Source organism: Eurosta solidaginis, chromosome 1 (assembly GCF_040869045.1).
Source record: "Eurosta solidaginis isolate ZX-2024a chromosome 1, ASM4086904v1, whole genome shotgun sequence".
Taxonomy (NCBI): Eukaryota; Metazoa; Arthropoda; class Insecta; order Diptera; family Tephritidae; genus Eurosta; species Eurosta solidaginis.
Window position 1 is genome coordinate 153,713,395 of NC_090319.1, and position 24,919 is coordinate 153,738,313.

The following is a 24,919-nucleotide window of genomic DNA, read 5'->3' on the forward strand; positions in this document are numbered from 1 at the left end:
ATTCAGTTTGATTTGAGTTGTCAAGCAGTTTCGACTAAGATGCTATCTAGCGAGCAAGAGCAGTATTATTTGAATAGTAGAGTTTCATTTGAGCTATAAATCAGTTTGGTTATTAAGCAAGCTATTCGTTGCACAGTTTGAGTGTTATTGTGAAGTACTTTAATAAAGTCCATATTGCACTATTACATATTGGAGTTATTTATTCATATTGTACAAACAAATTCTAGAGTCAACCCTGATCCACCTTTATGGCGATATCACTAAATGGCGTCCACCTATAGAACAATGGCTCACTCCCTCATAAAATACTCTTTAATGCCTTTCATTTGATACACATGTCATACAAACACATTCCGGGGTTTCCCTCGGTTCATTTTCCTACATGGTTATTTTCCCTTATGTTGTCACCATAGCTCTCAACTGAGTATGTAATGTTCGGTTACACCCGAACTTAACCTTCTTTACTTGTTTTTTATATGGAAGATATGTAGCCCGTTTCTGTAACCTTGCGTTATAATAACGAACGATTTGCTATCGCAAGGCACGTATCGATTTCGATATGAAAAGTGTTTCTGTAACGCACTCAATTCAACTAGCGATATAATAGTGGTGAGTTTTTATCATATCGATGGAACAATCGAAATGGGACATAGGATCTGTCACCAATAGCGAAAAAGATATAATAACAAACACAAATTCTTTTTAATAGCAAGTGAAGAAGTTCAAGATTCATTATATAAATTGTGAACTTTTGCTTAAACTGGTATTATAAGTGATTTACAATCATCCCTTGACTATAATAATAAAAGAAAAATATTGTGCTATAGGTATTTACTTTGCGACGTGTTAGCTGCTTCGGCACGTCTGAATGTTGCAAGTATATTACCCTTATACGTTTGTTAATCTTGCGATTTAAGAGGCAATCTAAGCGTCCTCTTGCCAGCTATTGGAATTGGAATATTCAATTCCCAAAACCGGAAAAAATACAGTTTTTTATCTCGATCGGGCAATTCCTGGATATATTGCAACTACTTCAATAACGTCCATAAATATAACAACGACAACCTTCCGAACTAAAAGCATACACCACGGAGTACCCAAGTAAGTAATCTAACATTCTAAAATTCAAAATTACAAAAAAACTATACTTCCTGACGCAATAGCAATGGCAGCATGTAACATCACACGACAACGCCTCAGATGGAGCCAAGTACTTTATTGAAAACCTTTTGTTTCAAATATATGAACTTTTTGACGACCAGAGTTTAGTTGATGTGACATTCAAATTAACAAATCCATCTTCCTTGTAAGTAAACTTTCATTTGAATTAACGCTATTGCAGCTTGTATGTCACATATATTAACTACGCTTGTTATATATGTATTTACAGAATTACGACTCATCGTCTAATTCTATCGGCGGCAAGCCCTTATTTCGGTGAACTGTTCAAAAGGGACAACGGGATTTGTCCACTTATAGAAACCACCAATATCGACAGCGACACTTTCGAGCGCTTAATCACCTTTTACTATACCGGCAAAACGCTCATAACCATTGACAATGTAGATCGGCTGTTAAAAGCGGCTTTAATACTACAATTGAAAGGCGCTGTTGCAAACTGCTGATTTTATAATAGAGAATATAACCGATTTCACATTGCAGCCAGCATATAGTCTGGAGAAGTAGACTCAGTGTGAGACACTAAATGAAAAAATTCTGGCTTACGAAACACAAAACTGTATGCATGTAAATCAACGTGTGCGATTATTTGAGCATTAAATTTATTGTTTTGTTATCTCGCAGGTAACCCAGAGCAGTGAATTTTTAGATTTTGACGCCAAAAAGTTGCAACCTATCATAGAAAGAGACAATTTGCATTTACGGTGCGAGAAAGATGTTCTTAATGCTGTAAAACGTTGGTATGAACATAATGCTTATGCGCGCAAACATCATATGCCAGAATTAAGTGCTTGTCTGCGGTTAACCCAATGTAATATGGTCTTTAGTATGACTAATATTCATCCGTTACCGGGTTGTGAAAACTTGGCATTCAAGGTTTTAACTTGGCATAGATACCCCTTGGCTCGTTCTAAGCTGACATTGAAGTATGCAGAGAAACGTGGTGGCCAGTATCCTGACGAAGAATCAGTTTTGGCTCTTAACCGATGGGTAAATAATACCGGGATATGACTTTACAAATGGTTAATGATATTATTTGTAAAATGTTAAGGTAGAATCAACAGTCGCTGCTAATGACCAGTATAACAATAGCTTCCCGCTCAAGATCACGGATCGAAAACTATTTTCACTCTAGCGATAAGGAGACTCCTTGAAGATTTTCGGGAGTTTTGCTGTTGTCGATATGGACAGAATATTGATTCGGTACATTCCGGAAAATACCACCATTAAGGTACTTGCCCGACCATCTCGGGAAACCACATTAACCCTTCTACCCTCTTCATTCCCTTCCGGATCGTAAAAAGGATTTGGTTGAGCTGCAGGCCGGCGAATACGTTTCCCTGGGATTGTAGAAAAGAGGATACTGGCCGTTGATTGGCTACGGATAATTGTACAATTTAGACTAGCAAGAACAAAATTAGCGACCAAGGTGAAAAAGGCAAACAAGTTGCATAAAATGATACACAGCAGACAGAATGAGACCATTCAATAAAGTTCTCACAGAACCATAAATGTAATACTCCTATATTGCTAATAGAAAATGCTCGCAATGTGTTTTGAATTCGAAATCAAAGCAAGACAGTCTATAAAATTTTTGTGATTGTAGCAGCATAAGTGTGACAAGAAAAAATTTAAATTTAGGTACATTCGAATGTTGAATACAAAAACAAAAACGTTTAAACATCAATATATCGGCACTCTGATGTTTGGGAATGTACCTAGCCTTTTCTAGCAATATAGGAGTATTACGTATATGCGCAGAACACCCCCAGCGGGTTAGGGGATCAGAATATACCCGCGGTAGGTATGCCTGTCGTAAGAGCCGACTAAAATACCAGATTCAAGGGGCTGTGTGGCGCAACCCTTCAGGTGGCCAGCGCAATATATAGCTTCTCCAAACCCAATTGTCACCTATCCGCGGCGAATCCTGTTTCACTAACAGACGAGGCTCTGGCGCCCCAAGCTCCTCATGGAACTTGGGGTGGGGAGGGAGGGAATGGCCTGAAGGTTTAATGTGGCCACATAAATCGTTCCCGAGATGGTCGGGCTAGCGCCTTAATTGTGCTATGGTACCGGATCTGTATCCGGCAAAGGACCATCACATCGATAACACTTCCCAAAGCCTTCGGGGAGCAACCCTATCGCTACAACAACAAGAACAACAATTTTTTAACTATAATTATTTATATATATAAATGATATTTTTTTCTTGTAAATATAATTATTAAATATAATGGAAGTTGTAATGTGTTTTCAGGTGCGTTATTACGTTTATATTAATATTGTGTAATGAGTTAGAGAAAAAAGAAAACGTTATCTATTTGAATGCTGATTTATTTAATTATAATTAATATATATGCACTACTATATAAACTACTTTGCGACTATTGTTTCAATATTCAATATTTCTTCATCAAATTCATTTCATAAGTAGTTTTGTATGAAATAGATACTTTATATGTATGTACAAAGCATTGCAATTAATTTGAAACACTTTATTCAAATTTCAAGAAAATTCCAGAAAACCAGAATTCCATCAATACTAGATAAAAAAATTCAACTTTAATCCTAAAATTTCTGCTTAATTTTGACAATTTTTTTTTCTGAAGTGTTTAGCATATTCTCCCAAACAAAAGAAATAAGTTTATATAGAGAAATGGGCCTTAAAAAAATGCATATTCAGAAAGTTTTTAAGATTTCTAAGAAAACAATTTTAAAGCTTGGGGTGACTTAAAAAGTTTCTCGAATTTGGAGTGTTCCAAATTAATTACTATGCTTGTTGATATAAAATTATGAAAAAAAATTTAGAAATTGGCAAAACAACGTAAAATAGATAAAATTTACATATATTTGTGTTTAAATTTGGTCCTATATTTTTGACTACGGCCACGGTTTTTTTTGTCTGTCGCTAGAGATATATTCTTTCAACCAGTTTATAGAAAAACGCTGATGCTGGGCATTTTTAAGTTGTAATGGCTTTTAAGAATGTGTATAATGGTAATTTAATCATTAATAGACTGTGGTTTTAACGACATTTCTATTGACTTGAGGGTTTCGTGTATGGCTTTAAGCGTATTTAAACTTTCGCAAGTTAATTTTTGTTGCCAATTATTAAATTCTCTTTGCCTTTCGTCTTGGTCTTCCATATGTTTTTTTTCGGCGTAAGCACCGCTGAAAGTATTATAACCAGGTGGGTTCGATTGAGATGTAGCTGGGTCGAGTACGGTAGAGTTTGTCTTTGGTTGTGGAGTCGCCCTTGAAGTCACTTTTGGAGTTTGGTTAGTAAGATCCAAAAATTCTAGGTCATCTTTTATTTCATTTGTCTGCAAATAAAAACATAAAATGTTAGTATACATAAACAAGCAGCAATAAACATTTGGATTCACGACACAATCCAAAAAAACATTCGCTTTGCCGAACTTATTTTAAACCTTTGGGTTCCGACGTTTTTACCGAGAATATTTATGTACATTTACCTCAGAAAGTCCTCCTTCCTATAATTCTTTTGTATATTTTTTAGAAAACCCTTTACGTTTTTGTTCACGCTGTATAAGTGCAGCATATTTACAGAACAAGAAAAGGTCTTAATCATTTCGTATAAGTGCCGGAAAAGCTTTTCTGTAAAATCTTCCATTTAATATCGACTTCGCTGTCCAAATAAACGGCGTATACGAAAATTGGTTCATCACGTCATATGAGCGTAGTTTTATGCAATACTTTCTTTAAAACTAAAAGCTTGGCATCCAAATCCATTGCTGATATATGTATGGACAGTTCTTAGATGTATATAATAAATTGATCAATATTTCTTCCTCCAAATTCACACTTCTTCAGAGACAATCCCTCGCTTTTCTGCTCAATCTCGCCCAAAAAACAAATTTCTGCTCTCTATTAAGTATTCACACGTTCACCGTGAAATATTTTTGGTGTTGCAGCTTTTTTAAATGCTAAAATTGACAAACTCAAGAATGAAAAAATGAAAAGCTGCTTAGTACACAAAAAATTCAAATTACAGAAAATGTATGCTATCACCACCTTCGGAGCTAGTGATATGAATATCGCAAGAAATAACGAAAATACATATTCACCACTCATACAGAAACACTACCTTGCGATAACAAAGCATCAGGGTTGCTTTTTGCGATATAATTCGTATCGCAAGGATACAGAAACGGGCTAATGGTCATGGTTTTGCAGCACTGACTAATATACACAAACGCATGTATAGCTACATATGTAGCTTCGTTGAAATAATAGCGACAGATTTTGTCACTTTCTCATATCCATCCTTCGCTAGTGCATGCATATGAATATACATTCGTACAAACATTTATGATTCCTATGTAACTAGAAGTAAACTACATTTCTTATTATATTGAATAAACCAGGCATGCTTAACCAACGAACCGATATCATTTCGTTACGATAATTAACGTTAATAAACGAAACAAAGTAATTTCGTTTCGTTTATTAACGTTAAGAACGATAAATTAACGAAATGATTTTGTTTCGTTTTCTACCATAACAAAACGAAATCAAATCGTTTATGTTGATTATTAATTTCAAACTATGCTGTCAAAGCTGATTGATGGCGGAGTCATTATAGGTGAAAGCATTAGCCAAGCTGATTGCAACTTTTCTCATGAATTTTGACAGTACGAACATTTCTCAGAGTATTTTTGACATTACCACCAACGAATTACACAAACAAATTACATGGAGTTTGTGTGTGTATGTTCGCTCGCTGTTAGCACCTTAAGGCTTCACCATGGCTATAGCATTGCGAGCACAATTCAAACATAAAGTATCACGTTTTTGTTAACGTTTTTAACGTTACCGAAAGCTTTTCGTTTCGGTTAAAAACGAGATACAATTTATCTTGACGTTCTATCCTTTTATGATCGGGAACCCAGTAATGATGTATGGTCCGGTATGAGCGAAATTTTTCCAATACTTCTTTGCATTCAAAACACTTTTTGATGAAGAACTGTGTGAGATTATTGCCTTAAGCGCAGCCTTACTATTAATATATATATTGACGCGACTGCAGCTTAAGCACGCTTCCTCCAGACCCAACACCTTCCATTAATTTGGAACCATCCGTATACACGTGTATAGTATATTCTGCTATTTTTGCACCCTAGCACTAGCCCTCCGGCTCAATTGTGGCCCCAAGATCCCTTTAAAAGCTCAGGCACGCGTCCATATATTCGGTTTGACCGATATTAGATGGCGCTATTCTGCTGTGGCCATAAGGGCTGCACTCAAGCTGCCTTGAGACTGTAAGCCTTATTCCAGTTGCTAACGCGATGTTTTTGGCCGTTAAGTCTGCACGCGGGATGTGTAGAATCGCATGCAATGCTGCTGTCGGAGTAGATTTTAAGACTCCCGTTATGCTAATCATTGATACTCTGCATACCCTCTCACGTTTTTTGGTATATGTACGTACTTTTTTGTGTGGCTGTCCACCAAACAAGAACCCCATAGTGAAGAATGGGTTTGACAATTGCAGTAAATACCCGATTAGAGAGTTTGGGTGATAGGCCCCACGTGCATCTTAGCATCCTCTTGCATGCATACAGTGTCACGGAGGATTTCTGCGCTCTCTCTTCCACACGGTGTTTCCACGACATCTTACTATCTAGTATAACTCCTAGATACTTTGAGCTATATTTTTCTTGCAGGGTTTCCCCCAAGCTTAGGCTTAGTTCAATTCGGGACCTTCCCAGTAAATAATACTGGATCGGGGTTTTCCGCGTTGGCAGTTAACCCAACTCCATATGCCCAGGCATGAACAGCCCGATGTGCCTGATCGCATCTGACGCTTATGATGACTGAAACGTCATCTGTATATGCCGTAAGTTTGACTTGTTCTTCGTCCATCCGCCTAAGCAATGGGTTTACAAGCAGCGTCCACAGCATTGTTGATAAAACCCCGTTGCCTCGTATGGACTCCATTGCGATGTGATCATTCTGCAGCTTAAAGTAGAGCCGATCCAGTTTGGTTAAGCTGGATGAACTTCAATCGAGTTGAGACTATCCATGATTGCTCTTTTCGAGGCAGTTTTGAAAGCTCCGGCAATGTTAAGAAAAACACCCAGGGCATATTTCCGGTGTTCCAAGTCCTTCTCTATATTCATAACCACGATATGCAATGCATCGTTCATTTTTGATTTTATATACACATTTATTAATATCTCTTTGAGTAGAAAAGATGTCAAACTAATAGGCCTGTAGTATTTCGGGTGCAGATGACTGGCTTTGCCCGCTTTCGCTATGAAGACTACTCCAGCCATTCTCCAAGATTGTGGGACGTGTTTCACCTTTATACAACCCTCAAAGATTATTCTTAGCCATTCTCTAATCGTTCCACTGGCTATCTGCAGCATATCAGGGAATATCCCAACTGGGTCCGGCGATTTGAACATAGCAAACGTTTTTATTGCCCATTTAGTTTTGGTATTTGTCACCAATCCCGGCACCTCTTGCTCCGTGTTACATAACTCTTCCGCATCATCTCCTGATGGGAAGTGTGTGTTAAGTAGCGCCTCAAGGGACTATTCACTACTGTGTGACCATTCCCCGTCGACCTTTTTTATCAGTTCCTGGACTGCATCTCAGTTAGATAGGACTTTCCTCAGTATTTCCGTTTCGCTGGAGCATTCTATGTCGGCACAACAATTCTTCCTTGAAACCCGCTTTGACCTGTTGATTTCACGTTTATAGATCCTCAAAAGATTTCTGTATCCGTCCCAGCAGTCCTCGCTTTCCGCAACTATTACCAGCTTAAAAATCTTTTTTACCTGCCCTCTAAAAAGGCTAAGCTCTTTACTCAACCATGGTGGCTTTGCTTTCCCCTTGAATCTTCGCAGAGGAAAATGTCTGTTGTATGCAGTTGTCAGCGCCTTTGATAAGAATATTTCCGAATAGATATTTCTGATATTTGTAAATTACAATTACAATTTACACATCTTTCAAAACCTTAATTCATATACATATCTATATAAGTTGGCAACGATAAACTTAAATTGAATTTTTGTATATTTCACATTTCAGTTTTGCATTGTTTTTACTTATTATAAATGTTTTTATTACATCAATCGCGCTTTTGTAGCAACATGCACATTTCTATATATATATTTTATTAATGACATTACAAAGCTGTGCTGCCACATAAACAAAAATAAATATTACCTTACCACCTTTCAGTTAATAAAGAAAAAGGAAAATATATATTTTTACTACTCATTTTGAGAAGTTGAAACACCTTTCCGCGTAGGCGGCCTTCGACCACGCTTATAAAAAATAACCCTGGGCTACACCACACACCCGGATTTGGCATGGCGTAGCCCAGGGTTATTTTGTATAAGCGCGGCCGAAGGCCACCTATGCAGAAAGGTGTTCTACGTAGAATTACTGCGCATGGCGCAGCCGGTGTTGGATCGGCTAACATAACAATAAACATAAGAGTTATAAGGTAATATCAGCTCGTTCACGAATGCAAAAATAAGCTTTTTCAAATTTTTTGTAAATAAAGAGTAGAAAAGATAAAAATATATACATCAGATGAAAGGTATTTTTATAAGTTATTTTTCGATTCTGCACTTGTTCCGTTTTTTATACTCAGTTGAGCAGAGCTCACAGAGTATATTAAGTTTGATTGGATAACGGTTGGTTGTACATATATAAAGGAATCGAGATAGATATAGACTTCCATATATCAAAATAATCAGGATCGAAAAAAAATTTGATTGAGCCATGTCCGTCCGTCCGTCCGTCCGTCCGTCCGTCCGTCCGTCCGTTAACACGATAACTTGAGTAAATTTTGAGGTATCTTGATGAAACTTGGTATGTAGATTCCTGGGCACTCATCTCAGATCGCTATTTAAAATGAACGATATCGGACTATAACCACGCCCACTTTTTCGATATCGAAAATTTCGAAAAACCGAAAAAATGCGATAATTCATTGCCAAAGGCGGTTAAAGCGATGAAACTTGGCAAATGGGTTGACGTTATTACACAGAATAGAAAATTAGTAAGATTTTGGACAATGGGCGTGGCACCGCCCACTTTTACAAGAAGGTTATTTAAAAGTTTTGCAAGCTGTAATTTGGCAGTCGTTGAAGATATCATGATGAATTTTGGCAGGAACGCTACTACTATTACTATATATGCGCTAAATAAAAATTAGCAAAATTGGATGAAGAACACGCCCACTTTTTAAAAAAAATTTTTTTTTAATTCAAATTTTAACAAAAAATTTAATATCTTTACTGTATATAAGTAAATTAAGTCAAAATTCAACTCCTGTAATGATATGATGCAACAAAATACAAAAATAAAAGAAAATTTCAAAATGGGCGTGGCTCCGCCCAGTTTCATTTAGTTTGTCTAGAATACTTTTAATGCCATAAGTCGAACAAAAATTTACCAATCCTTCTCAAATTTGGTAGGGACATAGACTCTATGACGGTAACTGTTCTCTGTGAAAATGGGCGAAATCGGTGGAAGCCACGCCCAGTTTTTATACACAGTCCACCGTCTGTCCTTCCGCTCGGCCGTTAACACAATAACTTGAGCAAACAACGATATATTTTTACTAAACTTAGCCCACCTACTTACCTGAACTCACTTTATCTTGGTATGAAAAATGGCCGAAATCCGACCATTACCACGCCCACTTTATCGATATCGAAAATTACGAAAAATGAAAAAAATGCCATAATTCTATACCAAATACGAAAAAAGGGATGAAAAATGGTAACTGGATTGGTTTATTGACGCAAAATATAACTTTAGAAAAAACTTTGTAAAATGGGTGTGACACCTACCATATTAAGTAGAAGAAAATGAAAAAGTTCTACAAGGCGAAATCAACAGCCCTTGGAATCTTGGCAGGAATACTGTTAGTGGTATTGCATATATAAATAAATTAGCAGTACCCGACAGATGATTTTCTGGATCACCTGGTCCACATTTTGGTCGATATCGCGAGAACACCTTCACATATACATCTAAGGGCCACTCGCTTTTAAAACCCTCATTAATACCTTTAATTTGATATCCATATCGTACAAACACATTCTAGAGTCACCCCTGGCCCACCCTAATGGCGATATCTCGAAAAGGCGTCCACCTATAGACCTAATGCCCACTCCCTCTTAAAATGCTCAGTAACACCTTTCGTTTGATACCCATATCGTACAAACCTTCTAGAGTCACCTCTGGCCCACCCTAATGGCAATATCTCGAAAAGGCGTCCACCTATAGACCTAATGTCCACTCCCTCTTAAAATGCTCAGTAACACCTTTCGTTTGATACCCATATCGTACAAACATTCTAGAGTCACCCCTGGCCCACCCTATTGGCGATGTCTCGAAAAGGCCTCCACCTTAAGACCTAATGCCCACTCCCTCTTAAAATGCTCAGTAACACATTTCGTTTGATACCCATATCGTACAAATATTCTAGAGTCACCCCTGGCCCACCCTAATGGCGATATCTCGAAAAGGCGTCCACCTATAGACCTAATGCCCACTCCCTCTTAAAATGCTCAGTAACACCTTTCGTTTGATACCCATATCGTACAAACATTCTAGAGTCACCCTTGGTCCACCTTTATGGCGATATCTCGAAAAGGCGTCCACCTATAGAACTAAGGATTACTCCCTTTTAAACTACTCATTACCACCTTTCATTTAATACCCATATCGTACAAACACATTCTAGAGTCACCCTGGCGCACCCTAATGGCGATATCTCTAAAAGGCGTCCACCTATAGACCTAATGCCCACTCACTCTTAAAATGCTCAGTAACACCTTTCGTTTGATACCCATATCGTACAAACATTATAGAGTCACCCCTGGCCCACATTAATGGCGATATCTCGAAAAGACGTCCACCAATAGACCTAATGCCCACTCCCTCTTAAAATGCTCAGTAACACCTTTCGTTTGATACCCATATCGTACAAACACATTCTAGAGTCACCCCTGGCCCACCATAATGACGATATCTCGAAAAGGCGTCCACTTATAGACCTAATGCCCACTCCCTCTTAAAATGCTCAGTAACACCTTTCGTTTGATCCCCATATCGTACAAACATTCTAGAGTCACCCTTGGTCCACCTTTATGGCGATATCTCGAAAAGGCGTCCACCTATAGAACTAAGGATTACTCCCTTTTAAAATACTCATTACCATCTTTCATTTGATACCCATATCATACAAACACATTCTAGAGTCACCCCTGGCCCACCCTAATGGCGACATTTCGAAAAGGCGTCCACCTATAGACCTATTGCCCACTCCCTCTTAAAATGCTCAGTAACACTTTTCGTTTGATAGCCATATCGTACGAACAAATTCTAGAGTCAGCCCTGGTCCACCTTTATGGCGATATCCCTAAATGGCGTCCATCCATAGAACTATGGCCTACTCTCTCTTAGAATACTCTTTAATACCTTCCATTTGATACACATGTCATACAACCACATTCCAGGGTTCCCTAGGTTCATTTTCCTACATGGTGATTTTCCTTATTTTGTCTCCATAGCTCTCAACTGAGTATGTAATGTTCGGTTGCACCCGAACTTAGCCTTCCCTACTTGTTAGATGTGGCAGCACAGATTTGAAATGTCATAAAATATATATACGTATAAACATATAAAAGTTGTATAGAAATTTGCAAACTTTAACAACAAATAACTTTTAAATTATAAGTTTGCGCACTTTAAAATATATATATTTGTGGTCGGGAGAACTCCCTCTTTCATTTGATACCAAGTTAAACCCCGTACTCGGGGGCTGCTGATGTAAATCGCTGCTAAAATCATTTTCAATTCATTTCGTTTTATTTTATAAATAACAAAAAGGTCTGAAAAGAGAAATTTTGTATTACATACAAAAGGTAATTGTTGTCAGTCAATTTAACAATTATTATTTTTTTTTTCTTTGAGCTCGAATCGAACCTCCTATATCATTTTAGTTTCTTAGTTATACACTTTCGCGTTCAATTTTGTTAGCATATTTATTTGCGGTTTAATATTATAACAGGAAAAGTTATTCAGTTTTAAATAATCTTGGGCTAGCAATATTCCTTTTAAATGTATCAGATTCCAGATGGTTTCGGATTTTTGTTTTTTTTTTTTTATTTATTTTAGAAAAAGTTCCTTCTACATTCCCTGAAAAGTGCGGCAAACACAACGAATGCACATGAATTAAAAAAGCGTATGTAGAGTCAGCTCTTTTGATATTTTCCAAAAAACTTCTGGTGGAACCTTAGAAATGTCTTCAAATAGGTGAACTGCGGCATTTGTGGTATAGCGTTTAGTTTTTGGGTAATTTTGGCCTAAACAAAAGTCCAATTCCCCTCTTTTTCGTCACATTTTGTTTTGTGAAATATCATCTATAGCGTACTTTGTCAAAAGTTGTATACCACCAACAGTTTACAATTTATAAGACGAAATTCGGGTGAACTCGAAACGCCGCTTCCCCAAAAATTGGTGGGTAATATGGTACGCAAACGTAGGCTAATTTTAATTTACTAAAGAACACATTAAATAACTTCTTTTAAAATTTACTAATTTTATTAATAAAAGATAAATAGCTTCTCAAAAGATAAAATAAAATGCTATATTGTATATTTAAAAATGCATAAGTTATTGGAAATATCAAAATTGCTTAAAAACTTCAATTTGTGCAAGTCTCGCAAATAAAAATTAGATTTTTTTGGGAATGCAGACGTTATGAGCCCAAACCGTATCGCACTGTAAACAAGCACTCCATTCTGATATATTTCGTTCGTCCTTCCATAACTTTTCGCAAAAGGAGCAAATTGCTCCGTCTGGAGGCATTTCAACAAAGTCCCCTTGGTTCGATTCTGCGTAGGCGGAGTCACTGGTTAATTCTTCACATTCAGCTTTCTAGCTTTCGCTGCTGGTTTTTTGAAGGTTCCATGGTGAAGCGACTTCTTTACTGGTTGGCACCACAGGTTCTGGAGAAGTCACTCGATTTGTATTAGATGTCGGTGAAGTAAGAGTACGTCGAGTCTCCTAAGTTGCATTATTTTGCTCGGAAACTTCAGAGTTTTCGGCAGTTGGATGGTCATACATATCGTTTGCAGCAATATAGTCTGCATCAGTAAAATATTTCGATCGAATGGGTGGGTATATACCAGTACATCTGAAACCGTTAACTGCAACCTGGCCAGTCTGAACCTTTTAGTACGCTTTGGAAAAGAGACCAACTAAATCGAATTTAGTAACTTTTCTCATTAAACGCTTTAATTCGTTACTGTAATAAGTCTTGAGTGGGCTCATGAATGCTCTGTCTAGCGGTTGCATTTTATGAGTGGAATGCGGAGGCAAATATATCATCACCACTCCGCCGTTTTCAGGAGCTAAGTTGATCACTTCAATATTTATTACTGTAGTGTCCCTCTAAAATCAACATTATTGGGGTATAAATATTTAAAATAAATCTTACATAGAAGGCAGGTTTAAATCATCATTTTTCATAACAGAATAGTCCAAGCGTCGTCATTCTAGTTTAAAATCGTCAAAATGACGACGGCGTCGTCAATCTGTCAACGCTGTTGTCAAGAGCGAAATGACGGACTCTCTTTAGCTGTGAGTATATGTATCTCTTCACAAACACAAAGCTGTTTTTGTTGGCCCGCTGTAGCTTGGGCTTGGCCATCGAAAAGTCTTATGCTTCCATTATTTGGGTTTTCATCAATTTTAACCTAAAAATAAAGGGCTTTAGTTTGTGAAAATGGAAAAAATAAAAAGCGCAGGGTGTTTATTTGCGCCAATACTTTCTTTAAAAAAATATTCATTTAAATCGGTTTGATACTTCTTGAGATTAGCCGTTACAAACATTGCCCACATAAGCATTTTTATATAATTGGTATAGATATATAAATGAATTTATGTGCGTTACTACGTTCAAAGGTGGAAAACGGCTGTACCGATTATAATAATCTTTTCTCTGTTATTTTCGATCTGATTCAGGGATCATTTACGGCAAAAAAATTTTCTTAAAAAACTTCAATTGAAAATAATTAAGCTAATACTCAAAAACAGTTTGACCGATTTCAATATTATTTCTTTCCTTTATTCAATTGGACTAAGTGTTCATTTCCAGCAAACAAAAATTTTTGAATCCTTAATTTATTAATATTTAAATAACAGAACTAATTCTGCTGTTACACCGCTTTCGTATGTGCACCATTTCTTCATTTTGTATATGCTAGGATGTGATATAATTTTAAAGTTTTCCTATGCAACCCGTGCTGCCGCCCACAAATTTTTCTTCGAACCAAAAACGGCCCAAAACGGTTTGAGAATACCAAAATAATTGTTTCCCAGTTGTAATCTTAATATATATATATTTCGTGTCACGTTGTTTTTCCGCGATGGACTCCGAAGCTACTCAATCGATCTCAATCTAATTTGCACACCCTGTGCAGTTTGATCCAACTTGAAGATAGGATAGCATTCCTGTGAAGTTTCTTTCCGGACCAGGGACCGATCTATTCGAACAAATTCTATTCGCGCTTCAATTTGCATGAAATTTGGTTTACAGATAGCCCTTTGCCTAGATTAGTATTTACGGCTCTTTTTTCGGGAAGAGGACCAGGGACCGATCTTTGCGATAAATTCTGCTCTTGGTTTTATTTACCTGAAATTGGGCATATAGGTATCCCTTTGCCTAGATTAGTATTTATGATAGTTTTTTCGGGAAATGGAGCAGGGACCGACTGGGGCTGGACTAGGATTGGGAGTGCGACTATAAGTGGGAATGGGACTTGGACTTGAGGTGGAACTGGGACTGAGAGAAAGGGATGAAGAAGAACTAGAGAGAAGAGAAAATAGGGAAGGAGAAAGAAATAGAGTTAGAGGAAGATAGAGAGATACGGATGGATGGAGCGGAAGAGAAGTGAGGGAAAAGACTAACCCCCAACAGTTTAGGGGGTCAGAATATACCCGCGGTAGGAATGCTTGTCGTAAGAGGCGACTAAAATACCAGATTCAAGGGGTTGAGAAGCGCAACAATTTCAGGTTGCCAGCGCAATATATAGCTTCTACAAACCCAATTGTCAACCTCACCTATCCACCTATCCTCTTTCATTAACAGCCGAGGCTCTGGTGACCCCGAACTCCTCAAGGATCTAGGGGATGGGAGGGCGGTATAGCCAAGAAGGTCGCATGTGGTCATTACAAATCGTTCCCGAGATGGTCGGGCTTGGTACCGGAACGTACCCGATCTGCATCCGACAAAAGACCATCAACATCGATAACACTCCCCAATGCCTTCGGGGAATGTCCTTATCGCAACAACAACAACAATAACGGCGAGGGAGAAAGAGACGCAGGAAAAGAGAAAGCAGAGGGAAGAGTGAATAAAAAGATAAGGAAATGCGAAGAGAGCGGGAAGAGAGAGTAAGAATATATTTTCATTTTTAATTTCCACAAGTCCAAAATGAAAATTACCGTTACAACCAAAGCGAAATTCTTCATACAAATGTATGTATTTTTCTACATACAAATATTCTAATTAAAGTTGTTCGGAAACTTTTTCTGTACTTGTCAGGATTTTCTTTTTAGGTACCTTATGGTTATTCTATTAAGTACTAATACATCCTACACTTTATACTCTGACTTTATTCGTTTATTTGCACTGCTATTAATTTTTCGATATCTTGTTTAGTATTTTTTCCACAAACTTTTAAATCATCGCAGTATCGTGTAATATTATTAATGAAATTAACTTCAACTAATTTTATTATATATTGTGTATAACTCGACGGTTTAATAGATACTCGTTTAATTTACTCAATTTGGCTTGATTAGGAGCACAAACTCGCGTTTTTTCAGCGATATGTAACTATATTTGCATGCTTGTGTAAGCGTTAATAATTTTTTTAAAGTATTTTTGATTAATATATTCACTAATCCTTGGTACAAAATACTTAAACATGATTACGTGGCAAGCAAGATACGCCATGTTTCACATATGGGTTCTTCGGTAAGTTAAAATTTCTGGATTTGCATTTCATTTGCTTGCCTTTACAGATTTTGAAAGACGCATATATCAAATTAAGCAAACTTTACGGAAATTTTAGAGAAATTATTTAAACACAAATGCGCAGCGCCGCAGTTACGGATATGGACTAAAGCTAAAGACTGGCTGGGCATAGTTAATGCTTAACATTAACAATGCCAGGGGAGTGCAAAAAAAAAGCTTCACTGCCAAAGAGAAAAAAGAGTGGTATAAGAAAGTTTCAACAAACTTAGAGACTCTTCAATCAGGCAAATGCCCGTTTACGTTGTATTTCTACACATGATGTATTTCTACATGTTAAGTTACACCTTGCAACTCTCCAATCATGCAAGTATGCCCGCTTATGTTGTATTTCTAAACAAGTTGTATTTCTACACATGCTGCAAAGTCATGTTAAGTTACAGCTTTACATTTATATCTGACTTAATATAAATGTATGAATTTAAAAGTGTTTTACATTGCGGTATTTAACAAACTATTGTAGTCTCTAGACGGATTTACGGAAAAACTGCCCAACTGAAGTTATACCATTTTAATAATGAGAGCTAATGAAATAATAAGCCAAGTCTTTTAAACTAAAGTCTTATTGGACTCTTCTCTCATACAAACTAGAAATTCTTTTTTACATAATTATTGCTATATTGAATGCCTAATGGAATTTCGGATTTTATCTTTATTTAAGAATAATTATTGAAGATCAGGGTTCAGATAACCATCAATATACGCTCTTGCTCCGATGAATATTTATTTCAAAGCATACTTATCGTTTTAAAAAGTCTGGAGCTTTGCCAAATTTTTTTTTCACAATCCATAATTCAATTATGTTATTCCTCTATCACGAATGAGCATATTATAAACGCCGCGTCCATGTCCAAAAACCCTAAAAAAATCTGCAAACTCCAACAAAATTTTGAAAAACTGTTTGCTCCGAATAGATATTTTCAATACATAATACAATTTCATTCAATTCAGTTTTTTCTTTCTAATGTAAAATTAGTTTCATAGAGTTAGCAGATATACTATACATACCTATACATATGTACATATATACATCGCTCAACAACCGTCCGCTCTTTGGAGATCATAGTAAAAGTATTCTATTTATTTAAATAAAGTGAATATAATTAAAATATATATACATATATTTTTTGGTAAGATTTGCCCGATAACTTATTGTCATATATCTAGATAATTCGCATTCATTTGAGGTGTTCAAAGCTATATACGTCAGGCATTTCGCTGATACACAGGCTTTAAACAACTTGTCAGGCAATCAGGCCAACATCGTGTCTTGCCAGGCATTTTACTCAGTAATGTTGTCTGGTATAACTCCTTGCTACCTTTCGTTCAGTGTCATCGCCAATGTCATCACCTGATCGTTAGTAATTTCTTAAACAATATTAATTACGGATTGGTTTTTAAATATTTCAATCACCTAACTTGCAGTTTATTTTTTATTTTTGATCTGTTTTGAAAATGTATAAGGAAAAGTGCTTATTTACGGAGAAGTTGAAAACGAAGTACGGCTTCCTTAAAAGCGAAAACAACTCGGGGAATATTTTTAATAAGGTGCCACGATTTTCCAATTTTTTTTTTCGAGGGGTGGCGGGGGTCCTAAAAATCACAAAATTATCATCCGCAACTCTAGGAAACTCTTAGTTTATGAAATATAAACTTTTTATGTATGTTTGTTTAATGGTGTGTTCAGTTTATACTTATATTTTAACAATTCATGAGCTTAACACCGGCTTATAATAATTGAATTTCAATTATTATGTTTTCTAAGGGAAACTGAAAAGAAAGAAACATTTACTGGCATATTGCGATGGACCATTTCGAAAACCGCCAACGTAATCATCATCAGGCAATTTTGTAATGTTATCAAAGGTTTCACCGGGATTCGAACCGTGAATCACATGGTGAAACTGCAGTAGCCTTTAACCACTAGGCCATCCCGCTGGTATTTGTTTTCATGCTTAATTCAGTTTTTCTTATTTCTACACTAACAACACAATTGAGACATTTTCTCTCTAGTCGCGACTGCGACTAAGGCTAAGCGAAAGGGTTTGCGTTAAACATTCAACACTTTATTGTAGCTGTGTGATTGGTTTATTCTGAAAGAATTCATTAATTATGTACAAATGTATTTCATAAAAAAGACTATAATTATCTTACCGCAGTTTTGCACCCTTTCTTTGGCGATCAAAGTTCAATAATAAAATGGATGTTTCGAGCTTTGACAAATGTCAACGTGAATAGAGAGAACGAATAAATAGCGATGAAAGAATGAGTGCAAAACATTGGCTTGTAACTCAAGGTTGTACCAAAGGGTACTTAGATTAAATAAAACAAAACTTTAAGTGACATTTTCCAACACCCCCACCCCCGTGGAGCGATCAGCTTCACTACTTTCCACATCCAAAACCGCCAGTTTAGATACCGCGCGCTGCAAAAGTCCGCCTATTGTTCGCACGTCAGCACGCCGGGCCACACCATCCTTACCAGTGTACAAACGGTCAACAATTCCGCGTCGCCACTGATTTCTTGGCATGTTTTGGTCACAAATATATACTGCATCCCCTTCCCTAAGGGGAGCCGTTCGTTGGCACCATTTGACTATTCGCGTTAAAGTTGGCAGGTACTCCAGTATCCATCGTTTCCAGAAAGCGTCCCTTAGACTGCGTGCAACTCGCCACTGCTTGCGTAGGCTATGTACATTAATATCAGGAGCATTGAGCGCTGGAGTGTTAGGAGCATTTCCTTGGCCAATCAGGCGGGCAAGTGCGTCAAAGGGCGCGAATTTATTATACTCTCTGCTTCTATCAATAGGCTTTGTAAAACGTGTTCTCTTGGTGCTACTTCTTTCAACGTATGTCGAAGGACCCTTTTTACGCTTTGCACCATCCTTTCCCAGGCTCCACCTTCGGATGGATTGGCGGGGCAGTTGAAGAACCACTCAACACCTTTAGTTGACAATTCGTTTTGAACGCGCTCCGTGTCGAACACTTCAGAGAAACGTTTAGCCTCTTCGTTAGCGCCTATAAAGTTTTTACCATTGTCGGATCGAAGACGCGCTGGAACCCCTCTCCTGTTCATGAAGTTGCGCATTGCAATTATGCACGAGTCCGTCGACAAATCATGGGCTATTTCTAAGTGGATCGCTCGGACGGTGAGACACGTAAATAGAGCAACCCAACGTTTTTCAGTTCGCCGTCCGATCGTGACACAAATTGGTCCGAAATAATCGAGCCCTGTATATGTGAAGGGCCTTACATGAGGCTGGAGACGGTCTTCTGGTAGGAGGCCCATTTTTGGCGTTCGAGGTTGCACTCTGTTTATAGAACATATTTTGCATTCGTATACTATACTCCGTAGTAACTGCCTTATTCTGGGAATCCAATATTTCTGACGAATATTGGCTATAGTTGTCTCATGGTTTTGGTGTTTCATCTGGCAGTGATGATAACGGATGACAAGTCGCGTAAAAATATGTCCATTCGGTAGTATAATCGGCCTTCTGGTATTATACGGCAAGTAGCTAGCTGCATCTATACGTCCTTGCACCCTTAACAGTCCGTCCTCGTCAATGTATGGCGAAAGCTGTCTTATTGGACTGTCGCTGAGTAAATCTTGACCATTTTCGATGCGATTGCGTTCTAAAGGGAAGGCTTCCTTTTGGACAAATAGGCATAAAATGCGTTCGGCGGCTTCAATCTCTGATGCAGTGAGTCCATATTCTTTATACTGCAGCTCTCGTTTACGGCAACAGTTAATGAAGCGAAGCATCCACGCCACAGTTCTCTTTAGCCTAATGAGGCTTGAAAATCGACTATAGTTAATCAAGGTGTTATTGCTAGCAACCAAAACAAATTTGGATCGAAGTTCTTCATCTACGTCAACAGCGTTTCTGGTATCAGTATCTTCAGTAGGCCAGGTGTCTTCGGAACGTCGCAAGAAATTCGGTCCGTGTAGCCAACGAGATTTATGTGAAAGATCAATGCTTCCGTTACTTCTCGTCGCATCGTCAGCAACATTATCCTGGGTTGGCACCCATCGCCATTCGTGAACTTCACTCCCACTCAGAATCTCCGCGACGCGGTGTGCCACGTATGGTTTGTAGCGTCGGTGTTCACTCCCGATCCATTTCAAAACGGTTCTGGAGTCGCTCCATAGGAAACATCGCTGGGGGTTAATTTGGTGATTATCCAATACTAACTTACGCAGGCGTACACCAAGCACGGCGGCTTGCAACTCTAATCGTGGGATGGTTACAGGTTTTAGCGGAGCACATTTCGTTTTCCCGGCAATTAATGACACTTCGATACCACCGTTCGACTGCATTGTCCTCCAGTAAGCAACTGCAGCAAATGCCTCCTCGCTTGCATCAACAAACACGTGGAGCTCCAAGTTTTGAGGCTTACCCCGATCGAAGTAGAATCGCGGCACACGAAATTCCGCTACCTTGTGAAACTGTCGCCTCCATTTCTCCCACGATGCGTTCACGTCATTGGGAATGGGCTCGTCCCAACGAACTTCACGACGCCAAACTTCTCGCATGAGGGCTTTGGCGGCAACGGTGTAATGGCTTAAGAATCCAAGCGGATCAAAGGTTGACATAATAATGCTGAGGAGTTCCCTTTTCGTAGGGCATCTTTCACCTTTAATTACTGCCTGGTCAATACGATGAAATTTCAAACTAAACTTAAAGTTATCGCTTCCTGGCTCCCAAAATAGTCCAAGAACTTTCTCTGTACTCTCATCTTCTGCGATTTGTTTCGCGTTCGTAGTGCCATCTAATTCTCTAACCACTTCCTCAGAATTGGAAACGAACCGGCGTAATTCGAATCCGCCATCGCTGTGAATGCTCCTTACCATCTTTGTTACGTCTACCGCTTCTTGGATCGTCTCAAAACTGTCAACGAAATCGTCCACGTAATGGTGCTCAACAATAGCCTCAACAGCGCGAGGATTACTTTCATAATGCTCTCTGGCATTCTGTCTCATGACATATTGTGCCGAGCAAGGCGAGCATACGGCACCGAAAATCATAACTCGCATTTCATATTCCTTGGGTTGCGTATTACTCCTCCCATTACGCCAAAGAAAACGTTGTGCACACCTGTCAGATGGTTGAATAACCACTTGGTGAAACATTTCAATATTTCTATGTCTCCACAGACAGCAACTGCACGTGTTCGAAAATTAAATAAAATGGAAGGAAGAGACGTGTACAGCTGTGGCCCTTTTAATAAATTAGAGTTTAAAGACGACCCTTCAAATTGGGAGGCAGCGTCAAAAACAAGACGTAATTTTTGCGGTTTATTCGGGTTCACGACGCCAAAGTGTGGTAAGTACCACTTCCTAGGTGAAACGACACAATCTTCCTCCTGATTAATTTCTCGCGCATAGCCCTTTTCTAGATACCCTGCGATGACATCTTTGTACGCGGTTGCAAACGCTGAATCACGTTGCATTTTTCTTTCTATGCCCTCTAACCTGTGCAAAGCGGAAATGTAATTATTGGGTAGTTGTATGTTGTTGGCTTTCCATAACAGACCCGTTTGATAACGGCCTTCCACTCGCTTAGTTGTACTTTCAAGTAGCTGTTTGGCTCTGACGTCATCGTTGCTTTCAATAGGCGTCGAAGTTCGGACACCAAGATTCTCGATGTTGAAATAGTCGGACACTAGACGATGTATATCTTCCTCCTCGTTTCGGGCGCGTACAAATAAGCAGGATTGAGTTGTAAGGGATGATCGGCTGCTTGGTCCGAAAACTACCCATCGCAGTTCAGTATTGCAAGCGTACGGACCTTTATCACTGATCTTTTTAATGTCAGTCGGCAAGCCTAGGTGCGCATGATCGATTCCAATTAGCAGTTGGGGTACAGCATCGCAATATGGATGCAGGGGGAGGCACGAAGCAAATTGGTTGGCACCCTTTAAGTCATCGCGGCATAGGCTCTGCATCGGTAAATCAAGATTGGCTACTGCATACACGTTGCGCAGAAGATGACGTTTATTTTTACCAGCTCCGCTTATTTCAATATTAAATACCTCTACAGGCTCTTGCACTGCTCTTCCCCCGAACCATTGTATATCTAGGCAATGTTGCCGACCGCGTATTCCTAACTGTTTGGCAAGTTTACTATCAAGCATCGTAATTGAGGAACCCTCGTCAAGTAAAGCATATGTGTCGATGCGTTTGTTTTCACCATATAAAGTGACAGGCAGAACACGAAATAGCAGTTTCGGCTTAGAAGCGTCAGTGGCCGCGCAACTCAATACGCTTCCTCGTACCTCTCCTCCTTCCTCCCTTAAGACACTGGAGTTCGGAGCTTTCACGATGGCTTCGTGCAGTAGGCTATGGTGTCTGCGTTGGCAACCTTCTGCAGAGCAAAATTTCTTACGGCGACAGTTACGTGTATTATGGCCCATGTTTAGGCAGGAAAAACAGACGCGATATTTCTTCACTATATCCCACCTATCAGAGACCATGGCATTAAGGAAACGACGACAATCTTGGAGTTTATGTTGCCCTTGGCAAAGGGGGCACTTAAGGGGACTCATAGCCGAGGGGTTTGGGGACGGTTTTTCGGATGTGTGTAGCACCACACGTCGCTTACCCTCTTTATTGTCAACACCTTGTATGGTACATATTAAATTAGCAAGTTCACTTACCCAGTCGCTAAAGTGTAGGATCGTAGGATATGGCAGTATCGACGCGGCGGTCCTTGCCCATTCCAGCCGCTTGCTCATTGGGAGCTTTGATAACAACTCCTCCAATAGCGTAGGATTTGCCAAGTGTTTTTGGCCATTCACTGATTGCAGAAACGTTGCTAAATTTTTCACTTTGGTAGCAAATGGCACTAACTTCCACAAGGCATTCTCCGCAATATTTGGCAAATCCCTCGCTTGCCGTAGCTGGCTTTGAATTAATTGTTCAGGGCGACCGAAACGAAAGCGTAGCTGCTCGATAGCAGCGGCAACGTTATCAGAGTGAATTAAAAGTGATTTAATTACCTCACGAGCTTCTCCTTTAACAGCTTTCTGCAACCGCTGGTTGTTTTCTAAATTGGTGTAGTTATACACCGATGTGGACTGGACATAATTTGCATAAAAAATTGGCCAGTCTTCTGGCTCGCCACTAAAATCGGGCAAATCTTGTAATTTTCGCAGAAATCTTGTGGAATTGGTCAAAGGAGAGAGGTTGTTCAAGTCATTCAGTGGCATAGACGTTTGCATATACTGATTAATATTATTAAATAGCGTGGGTGTATATATCGAGGACGATGTACATGGCATGCTAAAGTGACTCTGTGTAGAGTGCAATTGACTTGTAGTTAAATATGTTGGCGCAGCGGCAGCAGACATAGTGTACGTCGGCAGCGATGAAATTATGCCAGCGTTCTCGGCTGGCAGAGTAGCAGCGCCGCTCGCAATTGGCGACGTAGCGGAGTGCACATAACTGTTTGCAGTAAATGGTCCGATATTATTTGAGGTTGCAGCAGCTGACAAATGCTGCACATGGGACGTAGTTTGCAAATTTGTGAGGTTAAGTTCTGCAGCACCGGCTGATGGTGCGAAATTCGTAGCAACGGCAGGCACTGTAGTTGGGGCGACTGTAAAGGGTACAGTATTTGCCATATCTACTGTATTTCGCAGCGCTTTTTCCAGCCTTTGACAAATACGACTTTGTTCATTAAACCTTACCTTAGATTCCTCTAATTGTTTTTGAAGAGTGGCGATTTGCTTTTGCATTTCCAAAGTTGAGGTGACTGCTAAACTAGCTGTGGTTGCGACGTTTGAACTGGCAGTGGCGGTGGCGGTGACGGCGGTCGTATCATCGTTCGCTTTGGTGGTGGGCGGTGCAGGCGGCATTTCTTCTGATTCCACCTCTACTTTGTGGAGCCGAGGACTGCGTCGTTTCTCAAGATTTTCTTCTGGTTCTTTCATAAGTGAATTCTCACTTCACGGCCGTGGAAGTAATCATCAAATGAAAACTGCGAATAAAAATGTCGCGACTGCGACTAAGGCTAAGCGAAAGGGTTTGCGTTAAACATTCAACACTTTATTGTAGCTGTGTGATTGGTTTATTCTGAAAGAATTCATTAATTATGTACAAATGTATTTCATAAAAAAGACTATAATTATCTTACCGCAGTTTTGCACCCTTTCTTTGGCGATCAAAGTTCAATAATAAAATGGATGTTTCGAGCTTTGACAAATGTCAACGTGAATAGAGAGAACGAATAAATAGCGATGAAAGAATGAGTGCAAAACATTGGCTTATAACTCAAGGTTGTACCAAAGGGTACTTAGATTAAATAAAACAAAACTTTAAGTGACATTTTCCAACAGTGTGCCATGTAGATTTGTTTTTGTAAAGTTCTTATTCGTTGCGAATGAGAAGCTTTGTAAACTCGGGCTCAGTTGTACATATTTATGTATGTTTGTTTAATGGTGTGTTCAGTTTATACTTATATTTTAAGAGTTCATGAGCTTAACACCGGCTTATAATAATTGAATTTCAATTATTATGTTTTCTAAGAGAAACTGAAAAGAAAGAAACATTTACTGGCATATTGTGATGGACCATTTCGAAAAACGCCAACGTAATCATCATCAGGCAATTTTGTAATGTTATCAAAGGTTTCACCGGGATTCG

General features: G+C 38.7%; 1 protein-coding gene and 1 long non-coding RNA gene across 25 annotated transcripts in view; one reads left to right on the forward strand and one right to left on the reverse strand.

The window, feature by feature from the left end:
- The window catches only part of LOC137236879 (protein eva-1), a 3,007,131-nt gene that overhangs the window by 2,971,341 nt on the left and 10,871 nt on the right, over positions 1-24,919 (reverse strand). For 8 of the 23 annotated variants that reach the window (XR_010948686.1, XM_067759963.1, XM_067759946.1 and 5 more), the window contains exon 1: positions 15,682-16,348. The exons of 3 other annotated variants lie outside the window; for them this stretch is intronic. The gene's annotated coding sequence lies outside the window, so the exon portion shown is untranslated. Of the gene's footprint in view, positions 1-13,672; positions 13,932-15,681; positions 16,368-24,919 lie in introns of those variants that run through there. 12 more of the 23 variants (XM_067759959.1, XM_067759957.1, XM_067759958.1 and 9 more) reach the window with 10 other exon arrangements.
- Positions 677-1,875, forward strand: LOC137239124 (uncharacterized). Of its 2 annotated transcripts, none has more exons than XR_010949291.1 (5): positions 677-763; positions 828-1,101; positions 1,164-1,306; positions 1,391-1,746; positions 1,804-1,875. It is a non-coding gene; the product is annotated as an uncharacterized lncRNA (long non-coding RNA). The 2 variants fall into 2 exon arrangements; XR_010949292.1 differs by having other exon boundaries at positions 1,391-1,738; positions 1,804-1,872.